Genomic DNA, 17798 nt, shown 5'->3' on the forward strand with positions numbered 1-17798 from the left:
TGTCAGTTCTACAAATTAATTACGAATTGTGTGAAGAAGTATTTGTCCTGAATCTATTGCTAATCAGTTTCATTGACTGACTCTGTGTTCTAAGTATTATGGGAGAATGGAGTAAAAGTTCTCTATCCACTTTTCCACACCTGTGCAATTTTTTTTTTAAACGAACCTCTAGGTTGTCTAGTTTTAGTCCCCACTTGGCCATGAAACTCATTGGGTAACTTTGGGCCAGTCACTGTCTCTCAACCTAACCTACCTCACAGGGTTATTGTGAGGATAAAATGGATAGGAGGAAGACTATGTAAGCCACCTTGGGTTCCTTGCAAGAGGAAGAAAGGCAGGATATAAATGTAATAATACATAAATAAATATGTTGCCCCCCCTTTATTAACTAAAAAGCCTGAAACACATTAGCCTTTCCTCATGGGGAAGGTGCTCCAATCCCAAAATAGGCTGGTAACTTTCCAGGTTGTGTTGTATATTTGTCAGGAGCTACTAACACTAAAACTGGGAATCTGTGCACTACTGCTCGTAATGAGACAATGTTAAATTAGCATAATTGTGCTTGTGGTTAACTTCTTAATGTTTAACCATCATTGCATTAACTGCAATATTTCTTTAAAATGGGAAGATGCGGCCTACTACTACATAGATATCTCAATGAGAGAAGAGGCCAATGCAGTGCAGATTACTACATACAAATAGAAGGTTCTCAAATAAACGAACATCCTAACCCAACTGTTACATACACTTGGGACAGTACAGGATACTTGACATTATCTTATACTACTTCTTAACTGTATAGGGGGTATCGAACCTTTCTTTGAACATTGTAAAACATTAGCAGCAAACAAACAGGTACAGAAATGCCACTATTATTTAGGCTAGTAGTTGATATAGTTCATTCTAAAACTGAATGCCTAATTTTTAAAACCCTTAATCTAGTCTCTGAATCTTACCTTATTTTGAGGTGAGTGCAACTTGAAAAGATTTACGTTCTCATTCTCAATTTCCTGAGAAGCCACAATTGCTACAATGCCATATGCTTGATGGTTCATCCAACAGCTTCTAAAACAAGACGCAAAGCAAAAAAGGCAGAATAGGTTTAACCTTCCTCTGCCTGCAACAGAACACCAAGTGAGGTCTGCCCATCCCAGTAAGCTCCATGTTCCTTACTGAGTTGGAAAAACACACACGTGAAAGTCACATCTGTCAAGTAAATATATTAACCTTAACTATCTTCTTGCTCTGTGGCAGGGGTAGGCAACCTTTTTGGGCTCATTTGAGAAAGTGTCCTGGGCACTACCACAAAATGGTTGCCATAGGAGGTGCGACTAGTGCCCAAACAACAGGTAAAACCCAAAAGACTGAGTACAGAGCAGAGGTGGGGCTGAGCCCCAACACACAAACAATTCCTTTGAACATGAGGTTTTCAGCCTGAACAAAAACCCGCTTCACTGAAGGCAAACTCTTTTTCTCTCTCGTAGTCTGGATATAGTCTGGAACCCACAGATTCTCTCTCTGTCCTACACACAATGTATCCATACATGCATACACATTTCCTCTTCCCTTTTCCTCTTCCTCATTGTAAACACACAAAAAATTCAAACTGTTTTTCAGGATCTCTCTAAAATTGCCCCCAACCCTTTCTAGCTCATTCCCCCCCCAACATATCTAGCCCCCATCCATTCAGACATACAAGCACAACCCCCTCCTAAACCCACCCACCAGGTTTCTCCCAGCTCGTTTCCCCAGCCCCTACTGGCTTTCTGCTGCTCTCCCTACACCTCTCATCACTGGCTTCCCTGCAGTTGCCCATCATTTGCACTTCCTAAGAATGTCTGCCCAGAGGCATTCATGGGAAATGAAGAAGATGCTGCTGGGGCCCTCTTTGCTTAGAAGTGATCCCAATGGTAAGAAAAAAATGTTAAATTTAAAAAACCCACACATCTAAAAGTGGGAGGGGTAGGCACCTCAGGAGGTGCCAAGAAAGGTGTCTGGGGGCACCATGTTGCCCACCCCCTGCTCTATGGCTTCCTCTTGTATGTTTTCATACAAGATCATATATATCTCTTTTCCAAGAATGCCATGTGGTACTGAGGAAGAATTATACAGTCAGCCCATGTAGAATTATATTGGCACTCCTAAACATATCTCTTATATTCAGTGGCCAATATTCAGGCTGCTGTGATTGCTTATTACATTATAAAGAGAAAGAAAGATGTCTCAGTTGTTGCCGTCCAAATCAGACTTCAATTTGTTTTGCTTTCTTGCATTAATTCAATCTCCTGTTCACAATTGGAAAAACCAAATCATATAATAATTACCTAGTGGCACTCATTCCATCAGGCTGCGGCAGAGGGAGAGAAGGGAAGCAGAGTTATTCCATTGGCTCAACAGAGACCAGCTGCCTTTGACTCTCCCTCTACTGTCACTGTATGGCAACATTCCATCAGGCTACCGACAGCAACTGTTTCCATCCCAGCCGGTTGTTGTAAGAACTTGTGTTAGAGTTTGTTTTCCTCTTCCCTCCTCCTCCCTTTTTCCTTTTGTGTCAAGATTGTAAGCCTGAGGTCAGGGACTGTGTCTAAGCCACTCTGGGAGGCATTTTGGCTGAAGCGTGGAGCAAAAATGCTTTAAATTAACAACATAATAAGCTACACAGTGGGCTTATGGCTGACCTGATTTTAATTCCAGGACATCCTGCTGCTCAACTATAATACTGTACAATTTATTTACTGTAGTCATATATTTGTGGCCTTGGAGCCCATATAATGGGGTGCTCAGGGTCATTATATGTGGGGCTATTTTATTTATTTGACAATGAGAACTGCTGTGCCCAAAACAATAAATGAAGCCACTTCTGTGCATGTGATTTACACATATCATTTCTCTGGATTGAAGCCATAGACAGCTGCTCAGAACATCAAAACTTGCAAACAGGCATCCAGTCATTTATAACACGGATGGATGGTGGTGTGGGGAATGCACCACAGTATAGTGACTATTCACCATAACACTGACATATTATCAAGATACCATAACACTTATTCTCTCTCTCCCTCTCCCCCCACATATACATACATACACACAAATATATACACACACGTTTGTATCAGTTCTGATCAAATTGGTGATTCACTACATTGACTGCTATAATTAAGGTGTTTTTGTGAAAGGTTAAAATAAAGTAAATTTGTAGCTTGCCCCATTGTCAAAGACTGGTGGCATATAAGGATGATGTAGAACAAACGGATATAATATTACAGCATAGATATACAATTCTCAGACACCTCAGGTCCTCTTGCCCCCTTAAATTATTATGCCCATTATTCCTTGTTCTTTTTGAAGATGACCTGGAAATGTCAGCTGGCGCAGAATGCAGCTGTTCACTTGCTCTTTGGGGCCAGATGGCCAGAACATATTAAACCAAGTCTGTACCAGTTGCACTGGTTGTTCTGTACCAGTTGCACTGGTTATTGGCATTTTTTAAGCCCAATTCAGACTGCTGGTTTTGGTCTTTGTATCTCTGAAAGGTTTGGGGCCAGGTTATTTGAAGGACTCCCTGCGGCCGTATGCACTTACCTATGTTTTAAGATCAGCATCGGAGGCCATACTTATTAGTCAGCCTTTGAGATCAGTTAGATTCGTGGGCACTAGGTACAGGGCTTTCTCAGTAGTTGCCCCTAACTTATGGAATTCCATCCCAAGAGATGTGTGGTTATCCCCCTCAATTGTGTATTTAAAAGTGCTTTGAAAATCCACCTGTTTCAAATCGCTTATAATTGCCGTATTAGTCATGCTACAGTTATGTTTATATTGTATTCCTTTTGCTCTGAATTTTTTTTTTTGACCGGCTGAATTATATTTCAATGTACTGTTAGCTTTTTGATTTTTGAATTTTAAAGTTTTATTATAATATATTATTGTATTGTTATTTTTTATATTTATTTTGCTTGTCACCTTGGGTGGACTTAGTTTAAAAAAGGCAGATTATAAATATTTCAATAAATCAACAAAAAATAAAAATACATGCATATTTTCCCACTTTTACCCTTGTCCTTATCTTCTGACTCCTCTCCTCTGTTGAAATTGAGATTGTCAGCTTGTTGGGGCAGGGACATGTCATTTTGGCTTATGTTACTCTGGAAAGTATTGTGTTCATTGATAGCACTATATTTTGGCCACCTAACACGAAGAGAAAACTCTCTGGAAAAGACCCTGATGCTGGGAAAGACTGAAGGCAAAAGGAGAAGGGGACGGCAGAGGCTTGCTATGCTGCATTATGCCATGTGGGCTCAGACTAGGACAGGTGAGAGCTATATAAAATATCCAAGGTCAGCATGAAGGGGTGTTTGCAAATACCAGGTGGAGGGAAATTTAAATAATACACCAAAATAGTTCCAGAGGTTCAGCTGGAAGAAGCAACCATGGCTGCAGACATTTGGCAGAATTAAGTTATTCCTTCCATATTACATTTTGATGTGCTGGATGGCCATTAAAATGTGTTTAATATCATAGAATTCATGCCAAAGGGTCAACTACATGTGATGAAATAGCAAGAACAATTATTACTCCTATCTCATATCAGAGAGTTTGAGAGAATTGTTGCTGTTGAGAGTGTGAAAGTGAATAATTGAAGTAGAAGTTTTAAAAGTCCAGATTTCTAAAAGGCTGGTGGTGCCTCAGAAATGTTACCTATTACAAAACATTGAATTCAGTCTTAGATGAAATTCAGCCCATGCTTGGTATGCAAATTCTAGTGACTGATGTGGAACTGACTAATATGGTATTTGCTAGATGCAAAGAAGGGAAGGTATCTGGCCCTTTTTTGTTTAAAAAGTCAACTAACTTCTCAATTGTAAATGGCTTTATTCCTGCTCGTATAAACTGATTTTTGTTGTTCAGTCGTTAAGTCGTGTCCGACTCTTCGTGACCCCATGGACCATAGCACACCAGGCCTTCCTGTCCTGTGCTCTCTCCCGGAGTGTGCTGAAGTCCATATTCATTGCATCGGTGATGCTATCTAGCCATCTCATCCTCTGCCGTCCCCTTCTCCTTTTGCCTTCAGTCTTTCCCAGCATCAGGGTCTTTTCCAGTGAGTATATAAACTGATAAGCTCATTTTATTTCTTTTTTAGCAGCACAGCCATATAGAGTTTAATTTGTGTCCACCCCCACCCCAGCTTTACATAGTTTGCAAAAGAAAGAGAAGCTTTAAAACAGCATAGTGCTATCTTCTTCCTGTATTAATTCAAATACCTAATTGTCAAATGTATTGTACAGATGATCCAAATCCTGGGTGGTCAACCTCTGACAATAGTGGTTTGTTGCATTCCTAGACTGGAGCACAAAGTTCCCTAGTCTGGTTATGGTGCAGCATCCATGTGCCTGCTTCCTGACTCAGGAAACTATAAGCAAAACCACATCAATAGATTGAGGAGGATGGACTTGCATAGGCACTGCAGTCTACATTGGAGTAGCACTGCCTCAGGCTTTTGCACTTGATTTGTGGCACACCTACCGAAATGGTTGGCCATCTAAATGATATGGGTTGTGTGTGTTTTTTAAGTCTGGTGGAAATAACTGGGTCTCTCTGCATCTTTATCTAAAAGTCTGAAATAATAATTATTTATTTTACAAGGTACGTTTGTTTATACAGTGCAGGTATAGACAGCACTGTGCAGAGTTCTTATACACAAAGCTAGAAAACATCCCCACACCTTCAGGAATCCAGGCCTTGCCAGTCAGCTGTTCTCCAAGATAGCGCCGTTAATGCCATAAATGGCCAGATCTATAAAGGTGTAGAGCAGCATTTCCCAACCTTGGGTCCCCAGGTGTTGTTGGACTACAACTTCTACCATCTCTGACCAGCAGCATGCTGGCTGGAGTTTATGGGAATTGTACTTCAACACAGTCTTGGACCGTATTGTTAGGAAAGATTGGTATAGAGTCCTGTATGTTTATATAATTTAGATTTTCAGGTTTTCCATGAGCCCATATACTATTGTACTCCAAATTCTATTCATACCTCACTGTCTAATATATGTTGCCAGAGCTGCAGACTGGCTGTGCAATCCTGTTTCCCTGTTTCTTTGTATTTTGGGGGTGATTTTATGGTGAAAGCGGTGAGTCATTATTTGTGAAGATGGGGATGGGCCTTGGCAGCTCTTCATTGGAAATGTGGCAATAGTGCATCCATGAATACAAATCCTTAATTATCTAATGTCAGCCACCTTTTCCTCAAACCATGTGATCCTGCACCAATGGATGGGAGGCAAAACCTAAAATTCAGCTGATCTTGGTGCATTTCTCCAGCACCATTTCAACTTTATGAAAGGAGAGGGTGGTAATGGAGGATTACCACTGGTGATCCATGAGGAGGAATCTAGGATGATTCCATAATTTTGATGTAATACTCATTATTTTAGGAGGCTGAATGCATTGCTAAATACAGGAATTTTTCATGTGGGGTGTTTAGAAAAGTTATTTTGTAATTGAAACATTTTCTTTTGGCCTTCACTGCTGTTGATGGAGATGATTGGTCTTCACTGATAAGATCCAAATAATTGGAAAGCGAATCAAGGGGTATTTCTTTCTGTCTCAGCCCTCTATAATTGTCACAAGTGGGGAGTAATAGGAAGCTGTTATGAGAACAGGACCAAATCCTGTTCCAGACATGCTGTGAGTCTGAAGTGTATGAAGCAAGGCTTGGTGGGGACTGATCTTCCTTGAGAACCTTCCAGCACAGAAACAGGTAGTAGAGTCAAACTTGAGCTTTGTAGGACTAGTGAGAGTTCACAGGGAAGGCTAATCTGATAGAGAGCAATGTTTAGCCAAACGCTTATATATCCCTTCCAGCAGAGCCTGATAAATAACCTTGTGAAGAGATGTGGGCTTGGAGCTTTGGGTGCCTTTGTATGGCCACAGACTGTATTCTCTGCCTTCCAAAATGAGTACCCCTTGGAGAGTGAGCATCCTTGGATGAACAGCTTCAGTCCAGGAATGTCAACCAGTTAAGATTCCTTGTTCCTCCAGGTTCAGAATCTGGTAACTCATCTTCCGTTTTAGAGATGTGCGCAGGAATTTGACCTCACATTCTAGGTCTGATGGACTTGGGGGCCATGAGACCTCCTGAACAAGATGATCCTGGCCTAGGGTCATCGTCAATGGATCCAGGTGCTGGATCACAAGATGCTGATTCATAAAAAAACGTTGTCCTGCAGAACTATTCATTTTCCAAGTCCTTCAGAACTATTCATTTCCCCTTCAGTGGACTATACTGAGACCCACTTTGATGTTACTAGACTAGTATGGTTGCCGCTGAAAGAAACAAACAACTGGGTGCTAACACCATGGGAAGTCTCCTCCTTCTCAGAACTAGTGTCCAGGTGGTTTGGATGGGTAATTTTAGCCATGCCAATTAAACTCTGGCTCCTGGTTTCAGCATCAAATGTATTATTTTGGTAACATACCTGGCCTTCATTTTCTTGGCATTTCTCAGTGGATTCATGTTTTATGGAGGAAAATTCCTAGATTGGTTAGAAAGGGGTTTGAGCCAAATGAGCAAGGGGAACTGAGAACATTGGGGGGGGGGGATGGTTCTTCAGATGTTGCCACATGCTAATATTTTTGTTCATTTGTTTATGCATTTCCTCAGCCATTTTAATAATTTGTTCAGTCGTTCAGTCGTGTCCGACTCTTCGTGACCCCATGGACCATAGCACGCCAGGCCTTCCAGTCCTGCGCTCTCTCCCGGAGTGTGCTCAAGTCCATATTCATTGCATCGGTGATGCTATCTAGCCATCCCATCCTCTGCCGTCCCCTTCTCCTTTTGCCTTCAGTCTTTCCCAGCATCAGGGTCTTTTCCAGGGAGTTTTCACTTCGCATTAGGTGGCCAAAATATTTGAGCTTCAGCTTCAGTATCTGTCCTTCCAATGAGCAGTCAGGGGTGATTTCCTTTAGGATTGACTGACTGGACCTCCTTGCAGTCCAGGGGACTCGTAAGAGTCTTCTCCAGCACCACAGTTCAAAAGCATCAATTCTTCAGCGCTCAGCCTTCCTTATAGTCCAGCTCTCACAGCCATACATTACTACTGGGAAAACCATAGCTTTGATTAGACGGACCTTTGTTGGCAAGGTGATGTCTCTGCTTCTTACTATGCTGTCTAGGTTTGCCATAGCTTTCCTCCCAAGGAGCAAGCGTCCTTTAATTTCATGGCTACAGTCACCATCTGCAGTGATCTTGGAGCCCAAGAAAGTAAAATCTGTCACTGCTTCCATTTCTTCCCCTTCTATATGCCAGGAAGTGATAGGGCCAGGTGCCATGATCTTAGTTTTTTTAATGTTGAGTTTCAAACCAGCTTTTGCACTCTCCTCTTTCACCCTCAACAAGAGGCTCTTGAGATCCTCTTCGCTTTCTGCCATTAGGGTGGTATCGTCTGCATATCGGAGGTTGTTGATAATTCTCCCAGCAATCTTAATTCCGACCTGTGATTCATCCAACTCGGCGTTTCTCATGATGTACTCTGCATATAAGTTAAATAAGCAAGGTGACAATATGCAGCCTTGTCGTACCCCTTTCCCAATTTTGAACCAATCGGTTGTTCCATGTCTGGTTCTTACTGTTGCTTCTTGACCCTCGTACAGGTTTCTCAGGAGACAGGTAAGGTGGTCTGGTACTCCCATCACTTTAAGAATTTGCCGCAGTTTTTGTGATCCACACAATCAAAGGCTTTAGCGTAGTCAATGAAGCAGAAAGAGATGTTTTTCTGGAATTCTCTTGCTTTCTCCATGATCCAGCAAACGTTGGCGATTTGATTTCTAGTTCCTCTGCCTCTTCGAAACCCCGCTTGTACTTCCGGTAGTTCTCGGTTCGCATACTGCTGAAGCCTAGCTTGTAGGATTTTGAGCATCACCTTGCTGGCATGTGAAATGAGCGCAATTGTGCGGTAGTTTGAACACTCTTTGGCGTTGCCCTTCTTTGGAATTGGAATGTAAACTGACCTTTTCCAGTCTTGCGGCCATTGTTGAGTGTTCCAAATTTGTTGGCATATTGAATGCAGCACTTTAACAGCATCATCTTTTAGGATTTTAAATAGCTCAGCTGGAATACTATCATCTCTGCTAGCTTTGTTGTTACTAATGCTTCCTAAGGCCCACTTGACTTCACTCTCGAGGATGTCCAGCTCAAGTTCAGTGACCGCACTATCACGGCTATCAGGGACATTCAGATCTTTCCTGTATAGTTCTTCTGTGTATTCTTGCCACCTCTTCTTCATCTCATCTGCTTCTGTTAGGTCCCTGCCTTCTTTGTCCTTTATCATGCCCGTCTTTGCACAAAACGTTCCCTTGAGATCTCTGATTTTTTTGAAGAGATCTCTAGTCTTTCCCATTCTGTTGTTTTCCTCGATTTCTTTGCATTGTTCATTTAAGAAGGCCTTCTTGTCACTCCTTGCTATTCTCTGGAACTCTGCATTCAGTTGGATATATCTTCCCCTTTCTCCCTTGCTTTTCACTTCCCTTCTTTCTTCAGCTACTTGTAAAGCCTCCTCAGACAGCCACTTGGCTTTCTTGCATTTCTTTTTCTTTGGGATGGATTTCGTTGCTGCCTCCTGAACAATGTTACGGACCTCCGTCCATAGTTCCTCAGGCACTCTGTCTATCAGGTCTAATCCCTGAAATCTATTCCTCACCTCCACTGTATATTCATCAGGGATATGATTGAGGTCATACCTGAATGGTTTAGTGGTTTTCCCTACATTCTTCAATTTAAGCTGAAATTTTGCAACAAGAAGCTCATGATCTGAGCCACAGTCAGCTCCAGGTCTTGTTTTTACTGACTGTACAGAGCTTCTCCATCTTTGACTGCAAAGGACATAATCAATCTGATTTCGATATTGACCATCTGGTGATGTCCATGTGTAGAGTCGTCTCTTGTGCTGTTGGAAAAGAGTGTTTGCTATGATCAGCGTGGTCTCTTGGCAAAACTCTATTAGCTTTTGTCCTGCTTCATTTTGTACACCAAGGCCATGCCTGACTGTTATCCCAGTGTTTTCTTGACTTCCTACTTTAGCATTCCAAGCCCCGATGATGAAGAGGACATCTTTTTTTGGTGTTAGTTCTAGAAGGTGTTGTAGGTCTTCATAGAACCGATCAACCTCAGCTTCTTTGGCCTCAGTGGTTGGGGCATAGACTTGAATTACTGTGATGTTGAATGGTTTGCCTTGGATTCGTACTGAGATCATTCTATCGTTTTTAAGATTGTATCCCAGTACTGCTTTTCCCACCCTTTTGTTGACTATGAGTGCTACTCCATTTCTTCTAAGGGATTCTTTCCCACAGTAGTAGATATGATGGTCACCTGAATTAAATTCGCCCATGCCTGTCCATTTTAGTTCGCTGATTCCCAAGATGTCGATGTTCAGTCTTGCCATCTCATGTTTGACCACCTCCAGCTTACCTTGATTCATTGATCTGACATTCCAGGTTCCTAAACAATATTGTTCTTTACAGCATCGGGTTTTCTTTTCACCACCAGACACATCCACAGCTGAGTGTCCTTTCGGCTTTGGCCCAGCCGCTTCACTCTTTCTGAAGCTACTTGGAAATTCCCTCTGCTCTTCCCCAGTAGTATACTGGACACCTTCCGACCTGAGGGGCTCATCTTCCGGCATCATCTCTTTTAGCCTTGTGATACGTTCCATGGGGTTTTCTTGGCAAGAATACTGGAGTGGGTTGCCATTTCCTTCTCCAGTGGACCACATTTTGTCAGAACTCTCCACCATGACCTGTCCGTCTTGGGTGGCCCTGCATGGCATAGCTTATGGCTTCACTGAGTTACGCAAGCCCCTTCGCCACAACAAGGCAGTGATTCATGAAGGGGTAATTTTAATAATTAACACTGAGTAATACTAAGGTCAAGGGAACTTTAAAATTCTCACAATTAAAGGTTGTTTTGTTGACAGCTTTGGAGGTCATGAAGAATGATCACTACATAATCAATTTGGCAGATAGTGTAGGGTAACTTTTCACATACAGTTTTGAATACATTATAAGGGTGCATTCACACTACAAGGTCCTTGCTGGGATATTCCTCCACTGCTCAAAACATTATTTTGCTGCTCTTTATAGGATAAAACTTCCCACCTGTGAAGAGCAACAAAATAATTATTTGTAATTAAGCACTGCAGCCTTTTTTCCATGTGAATCAACAGACTTGGATGATTACTCACTTAACAGCTCTAATACCTCTGTCGCTGCATCATGATGCTCTCTGACAGGGGCACCTGGTCCCCATCTTCAATTCAGTGGTGGCTCAGTAGCAAAAGTTGTTAATTGACCTGCAAACCATTCCAAAGTTTGCTGTTGATGGTTGATCCATCTAACCCAGTACTGTCTACTCCAACTAGAAGCAGCTCTTCAAGGACTTGGATGTCTGAGACCTTTTCCTTTAGCTTAGGAATGTGTGACCCTCTAAAGCACATACTTAGCCACTGATCTATGGCCTCCCCAAGAAAGGGGCTCCAAGTATTTGGCACTGGCACTAATATGCTACATTACACTAGCGTAACCTACATCTAGCACAACACCAATAGCATTTGCTGACTTGACAGGTTTTCCCAGAAAACCTGTCATGCCAGCAAATGCTACTGGTGTTGCGCTAGATGTGGGTTACGTTAGCACAACGTAATTTACGTTAGCGTTAGTTCCAGATAGGATACTGCCTATATCCATTCAGACTAGTGCTGTGCTGAATCCTGCCTCCTGTTTTCAGGAACTTTTTCTCTCCCTGTGAAAGAGGCATTTTGGGGGGTGGGGTGTTTTTTTTAAAAACACCCCCTGCACTTGCAGGAGCCCAAGACTCTTTTCTAGCTGGCAGTTCTTCCTGAATGCCTATTGGAGAGGGAGAGGTCACATGGTCTCCTGAGAGTTCAGAAAAAACTGTCGGACTGGAGAAGAGTCCTGGGCTCCTACAAGTGCAGGGGGTGCTTTAAAAAAACAACAACAGAAAGAAGACCCTTCAAGAACTGCCTACGCTTCAAAAGGTATGTGGAAACCCTGTCTCCTTTCCCAAGGAGGAAATTCTCTGAAATTCTCACCTCTCCCAGCCTCTTTCACCAGAGTTTTTGTTTTGCCCCTGGCTCCCCCACAAAATGCTGAAAATGGTAGAATTGAAATTTTCGGCACAGCACTAGTTCAAACATATTAAGGATCCATGTTCCTCTTTAATGAGGCTCTTTTTCCCAATCAAACGAGGGAGTAGAGCTAGCCAGAATATGCTATAAACCACACTTGTTGGTTCCATGATATATCCCACGAAAAAAGTTCTGATGTGAATTTGCCCTGAAAATGCAGAAAATTATTAATACAGGCAACTAATTTCTGGGTTGTATTAATATTCTAATGGTACATTTACTCTGGATTTATTTCCAAAGTTTTTTGGTATGATGTAATGGCATAAGAAGAGAATGGAATGAGTTTTTACCAAGGTAGGCAGTGTAGGGCAGCCTTCCTCAATGTGGTATCCTCCAGATGTTTTGGACTTACTGTAGTAGAAACGTGAAAGACCACTGTATTTCAAGGAGTTAGTGGTGTATCAGTTCTCTTGCCCATGTCTAGAGTGCCATTTGGGCCTGTTTAGCTATGCCTTACACTCTTGGTTCCCAGGCTGTTAACAGCTAAGGGCTTGTAGATAAGGCCTTTGGCAAGATGTCAAAGCCAGCCGTAAATGGAGATGGCTACTTGCTGATTGCTGAGGCTAGTGGTTTTCCAGTCTATAAAAATGTATGACATCATAAGACCATGTCCAGAATGGGAGGGATCAATGTATATGATTCCTTGGGACCCTCCCGAGGTAGAACCTCACTGTAGGCTGATCTGGAACAGGTGTTGCGGGCCAGGACGTTATGGGGCTATGTTTGCTGCTGATCTTAGCTTGATAGGAGTATCAAGTAACTGAAGGAACATATTATTTTTATTTATTATTTATTTAGAATATTTATATACCGCTCCACATCAGAAGATTTCGGAGCGGTGAACAACATGGTAAAAGAATAAAACAACAGGTTAAAAGAGTTAAAACATTTTTAAAAAGACAAACCCCAACAAAGTGGAATTTAACAAACCACGGCTGGTCATACAAGGAATGCCTCTTGAAATAACGTCTGTAGGAGGCGCTGGAAGGCAATGTTGGCGCCTGCCTGACCTCTAAAGGCAGGGAATTCCATTGGAAGGGGGCCACCACACTGAAGGCTCTTTTTCTGGTAACCGGGCCATTGGTCCATGTGGGACCACCAGGAACATACCCTCTGATGACCTCAGTGACCAGGCAGGTTGGTAAGGAAGGAGGCACTCTCTCAGGTATCCTGGTCCCAAGTTGTTTAGGGCTTTGTACACTAGTACTAATACCTGAAACCTGGCCCGGTAGCAAATAGGCAGCCAGTTCAGTTCCCTCAGCAGAGGAGTTACATGCTGAAAAGGGGCAGCTCCCGACAACAGCCGAGCTGCTGCATTCTGCACTAGCTCCAGCTTCCGGACCAGCCTTAAGGGCAGCCCCACATAGAGCACATTGCAGTAATCCAGTCTTGAGATTACTAATGCCTGTACCACCATGGTCAAGCTATCCCTGTCCAGAAGAGGCTGTAGCTGGCGAACCAGTCGAAGCTGGTAAAAGGCACTCCAAGCCGCCGTGACCACTTGGGCCTCCAGCGACAATGATTGATCTAAGAGTACCCCCAGACTATGGTCCTGATCTTTAAGAGGAGCGCAACCCCATCTAGAACAGGCAGTTAGCCTATCTCCCAGACCAGGGAACCACTCACCCATAGGGCTTCCGTCTTGCCAGGATTCAGCTTCAGTTTATTGGCCCACATCCAGCCCATTAGTGAGTCTAGGCACTGATTCAGGACTTGCACAGCCTCTCCTGATTCAGATGTCACAGGGAGATAGAGCTGCGTGTCATCAGCATACTGATGGCATTTAGCTCCAAATACCCTGATCACCATTCCTAGCAGCTTCATATAGATGTTAAACAACATTGGGGACAAGATGGTGCCCTGCACAATTGCCAAGGGGCCGAGGAATAGTCACCCAACGTTACTGTCTGAAATCGGCCCTGCACATAGGACTGGAACCACTGTAACACAGTGCCATCCCATGGAGTCAATTCAGGCGGATACCATGGTCGGTGTCAAAAGCTGATGAGAGATCAAGCAGAATTAACAGGGTTGCACTCCCCCTGTCCCTCTCTCGATAAAGATCTTCCCTCAGGACAACCAAGGCTGATTCAGTCCCGTAACCAGGACGAAACCCAGATTGAAATGGGTCTAGATAATCAGTATCCTCCAAGAGTGCCTGCAGTTGTTCCGCCACGACCCTCTCAAGTACCTTCCCTAGAAAAGGGGTATTTGCGACTGGGCTGTAGTTGTCTAATACCGTTGGATCCAGAGTGGGCTTCTTCAGGAGTGGCCCCACTACTGCCTCCTTAAGGACAGCAGGGACCACCCCTTCCCATAGGGAAGTATTTATCACTTCCTGGACCCACCCAGTCATACCCCTTCGGCTAGCTTTTATTAGCCAGGAGGGACAGGGATCGAGAGGGCATGTGGTCGGTCGCATTATTGCAATCATCTTGTCCACATCAATCTGGCGACAACAACTGGAACTGATCTCACAAAATTGGGCAGATGGTGGCAACAGATACCTCAACTGGTACTGTACTAACAACAGCATCAAGGTCGCTGCGGAGACAAGCGATTTTGTCCTCAAAGTGCGACCCGCAGTGGACATATGCTTTATGCTTTGAATGTATTGTCTTGTTTTTCTTGCTTTATTAGCCTATTTTAGCAAAATAAACTTCTTTCGTTCACCCATTGCTGTGTTCATTGCCTCTGAATATGCAAAAAGTACCATCACCTATTGACAAAACAATTTGCAAAACTACAACTTCTATTTGGACTACAGCTTCCATTATCCTTGACTATTGCCCATGTTGCTGAAGTTGATGGGAGTTGTAGTCCAAACATCTGGAGGGAACCACATTGGGGAAGGCTGGACTAGGCTCTTTACTATGCATGTATGAATCTGATAGGGTACAGCATTGTGAGAATCTGACCTGTCCGCCCATTCAAATTCTGCCCTCATTTTTGTTTAAGTATTATCATTCACTATAACAACAGGCTTTTAACAGTCAGCAGAACTCTGGTATGACTGACAAAGGTGGGAAGGACAACTTGCACTCTTGAGCAAAACTTTGTCAATGAGTTCCAGAGGCACTGTTGTTCCTGGAATTATTTCTTGGCTAGAAAGGCTGCTGTTGCCCCAGATGGGGTTGCAGATAGGTTCTTTATTTGGCATAGTCTGGCGTTGCCTCTTCCCAGCAGCATAGCCTTAATCCTAGGTCCATTCTCCAACCATATGTAATTTAAACTGTGCTTGGTGTTAATAAAGCTGTGTCCTGTTCTTTTAGGGTGCAATCCTATGGCTGCTAGACAGCGGCCAGATGGCCATAGGATTGGTCAGCTCTTGAAGAACTGCCTCCCCACCTCCTCCCTCGCCACCTTGTAGGCAGTGGATCATCCCCTTTCTCCACTCTCGGAAGAACAGCACAGAGCGGGGCAAAAGGGGGTGTTCCTGGGGGCAGAGTGGGTCAGGGAATTTGTAAGTGCTGGTACAACATTTCCTATGTGTCATCTGCTCTCCCACCAAAATCGGCTGTCTAGCTGCGAATGCAGGGCAGCTGGAGCAAGGAGGAGATGATCCCCTCCGCGCTCTTCCCACCCTGCATTGGATAGGTGGTCGTCTCCGGGTTCGGAGGCAGCCATCTATCCACATAGGATTGCTCCCTCCCTGTAGTGTTCAGTCTTTCCCCCTCCTTTGCTTTGATGTGAGTACAAATAAATTTGAGGTCTCAATTGCATTTAAAATAAGTTCTCACAGCCTTATGCTTCAGCTGGTATTTGCCATTCTTTTCTAATTAAGTGTGAGTTGTTAGTCCATGAAGCTTAGTAGCAAAACTTCCTTCTTTTTTTCAGACCAACACCTTAAGGTGCATGTTGGGAAGAAGCTTCAGTCCCACCCCACTACTGCATGTGGAGTCTAAACTGGGAGGGACAATGGCTTAGTGGTAGAGCACATGCTTTGAATATAGAAGGTCCCAGGTTTGATCCCTGGTATCTCCAGGTAGGTCTAGGAAAGAATCCTGCCTGAAACCCTAGAAAGCCACCCCCAGTCAGTGTCAACAGTACTGGGCTACATGGACCAATGTACTGACTCAGTATAAGGTAGCTTCCTATGTTCATCCAAAAGGGATTAAGGGTACAGCCCTATGGCGGCTAGACAGCGGTTAGATATCCATAGGATTTTTCGGTTTCTGGGAACCAAGCTTGGAGCCAGCGCTCCAAACTCAGTTTGTCAGAACAGCGCCTCCCCTTCCCCTCCACCACCACCTTGTAGTTGGTGCAGTTCAGCTGTGGCTCCACATCTGGAAGAGCAGTGTGGAGCAGGGGGGAAAGGGGTATTCCGCGAGGCGGGGATGGCAGAAGTGCCATTATGAGGCTTCCTATGTGCCATCTGGCCTCCCCACCACCACTCCGAGGCACTCTGGATAGACAGCCAAAATCAGCTGTCTAGCCACAAATGCAGGGTGGCTGGAGTGCGGAGAAGATCCCTTCTGCACTCTGCCTGCCCTGCATTGGATAGTCGGACGTCTCTGAGTTTGGAGGCAGCCAACTATCCCCATAGGATTGCACCCTGTATAAACGCTTTCATATTTATGCTTCTTTGGACCAATTCTTCATGTACATCATAAAACATAGGTCTATGACAGTGGTTTTCAAACTGTGTTCCAGGAAACCCTGAACTTCCTTGGAAGCTTAATAGGGATTTCTGAAAAACAAAGATGAATGATAATCATATTCCTTAATAAACAGCTTGTCCTCTTGTGTTGGGGTGTTTTCTGACACGCATAGCTTCAAGGGAGTGTTGGATATGTTCCATGGTATGGACTTAATCCTTGGCAATGGTGAGGCCAACAGGCTTGACCTGTGCCCTTCATGAATTGAGAATATTACTGGAATCCTCTGCAGTGTGCAGAGTGTCCTCAGCAGACAAAGTTATGTGGGAAGTGTTCACTGAAGGTAGCAAGTTGAAAAACTAGAACAAAAAGTGTGAGGAGCATCCCTTGGAATTGTTTTTGACTTCAGTATTAGCACTGAATATATATATGAATATATATGAAATATATATATTTCAACAATATATGAAATGTTGAGAATTCCCTTCAGATACTCTGCATAGTTATTTTAATAGAAACTGAACAAAACAAAAAATAGCAGATAGTGCTGTTTAGATGCACTGGAGGGATCTAGCTACACTGAAGAGTTCATTCTGGATATGTAGGTGTTTGGACATACCATGTACCTCTGATTGTACCCTAGAAGATTAGTAATCAAGCAACTTTGTGTTTCATTTTCTTGTCTTATTGATCTTTCCTTACAACTCATCAAATTGTTTGGGACATTTTCTGAACAATTTCTAGTACTAAAGTGACTATTTGCCTCTCTTGCATGTGACATGAGTGTGACAGGAAAAGTATTATTTATCAGGGAGCCTCTTATGATACAATTAGCCTTGAGAAAGAATTTGATAACAGCTACGACAAACTGAAAAATGAATTTACTATTCATGTAGCTATATATTCTATTTTTTTATTAGACACTTATATACTTTCACGTTAAGGGCAGATACAATTTAAACAGATTCTGAGCTATTTTGTTTTACAGTAATATCTGTGACATTGAC

The 17798-nt window shown here is 43.2% G+C and overlaps 1 protein-coding gene across 44 annotated transcripts in view; it reads left to right on the forward strand.

Moving 5' to 3' along the window:
• FOXP1 (forkhead box P1) overlaps positions 1 to 17798 on the forward strand; it is a 724900-nt gene that overhangs the window by 384999 nt on the left and 322103 nt on the right. Inside the window, exon 1 of one of the 44 annotated variants that reach the window (XM_084840380.1) lies at positions 12048 to 16178. The exons of 42 other annotated variants lie outside the window; for them this stretch is intronic. The gene's annotated coding sequence lies outside the window, so the exon portion shown is untranslated. One more of the 44 variants, XM_084840381.1, reaches the window with a different exon arrangement.

This window comes from Heloderma suspectum, chromosome 2, assembly GCF_057233095.1.
Source record: "Heloderma suspectum isolate Gila_16-S chromosome 2, 16-S_ref, whole genome shotgun sequence".
Lineage (NCBI taxonomy): Eukaryota > Metazoa > Chordata > Lepidosauria > Squamata > Helodermatidae > Heloderma > Heloderma suspectum.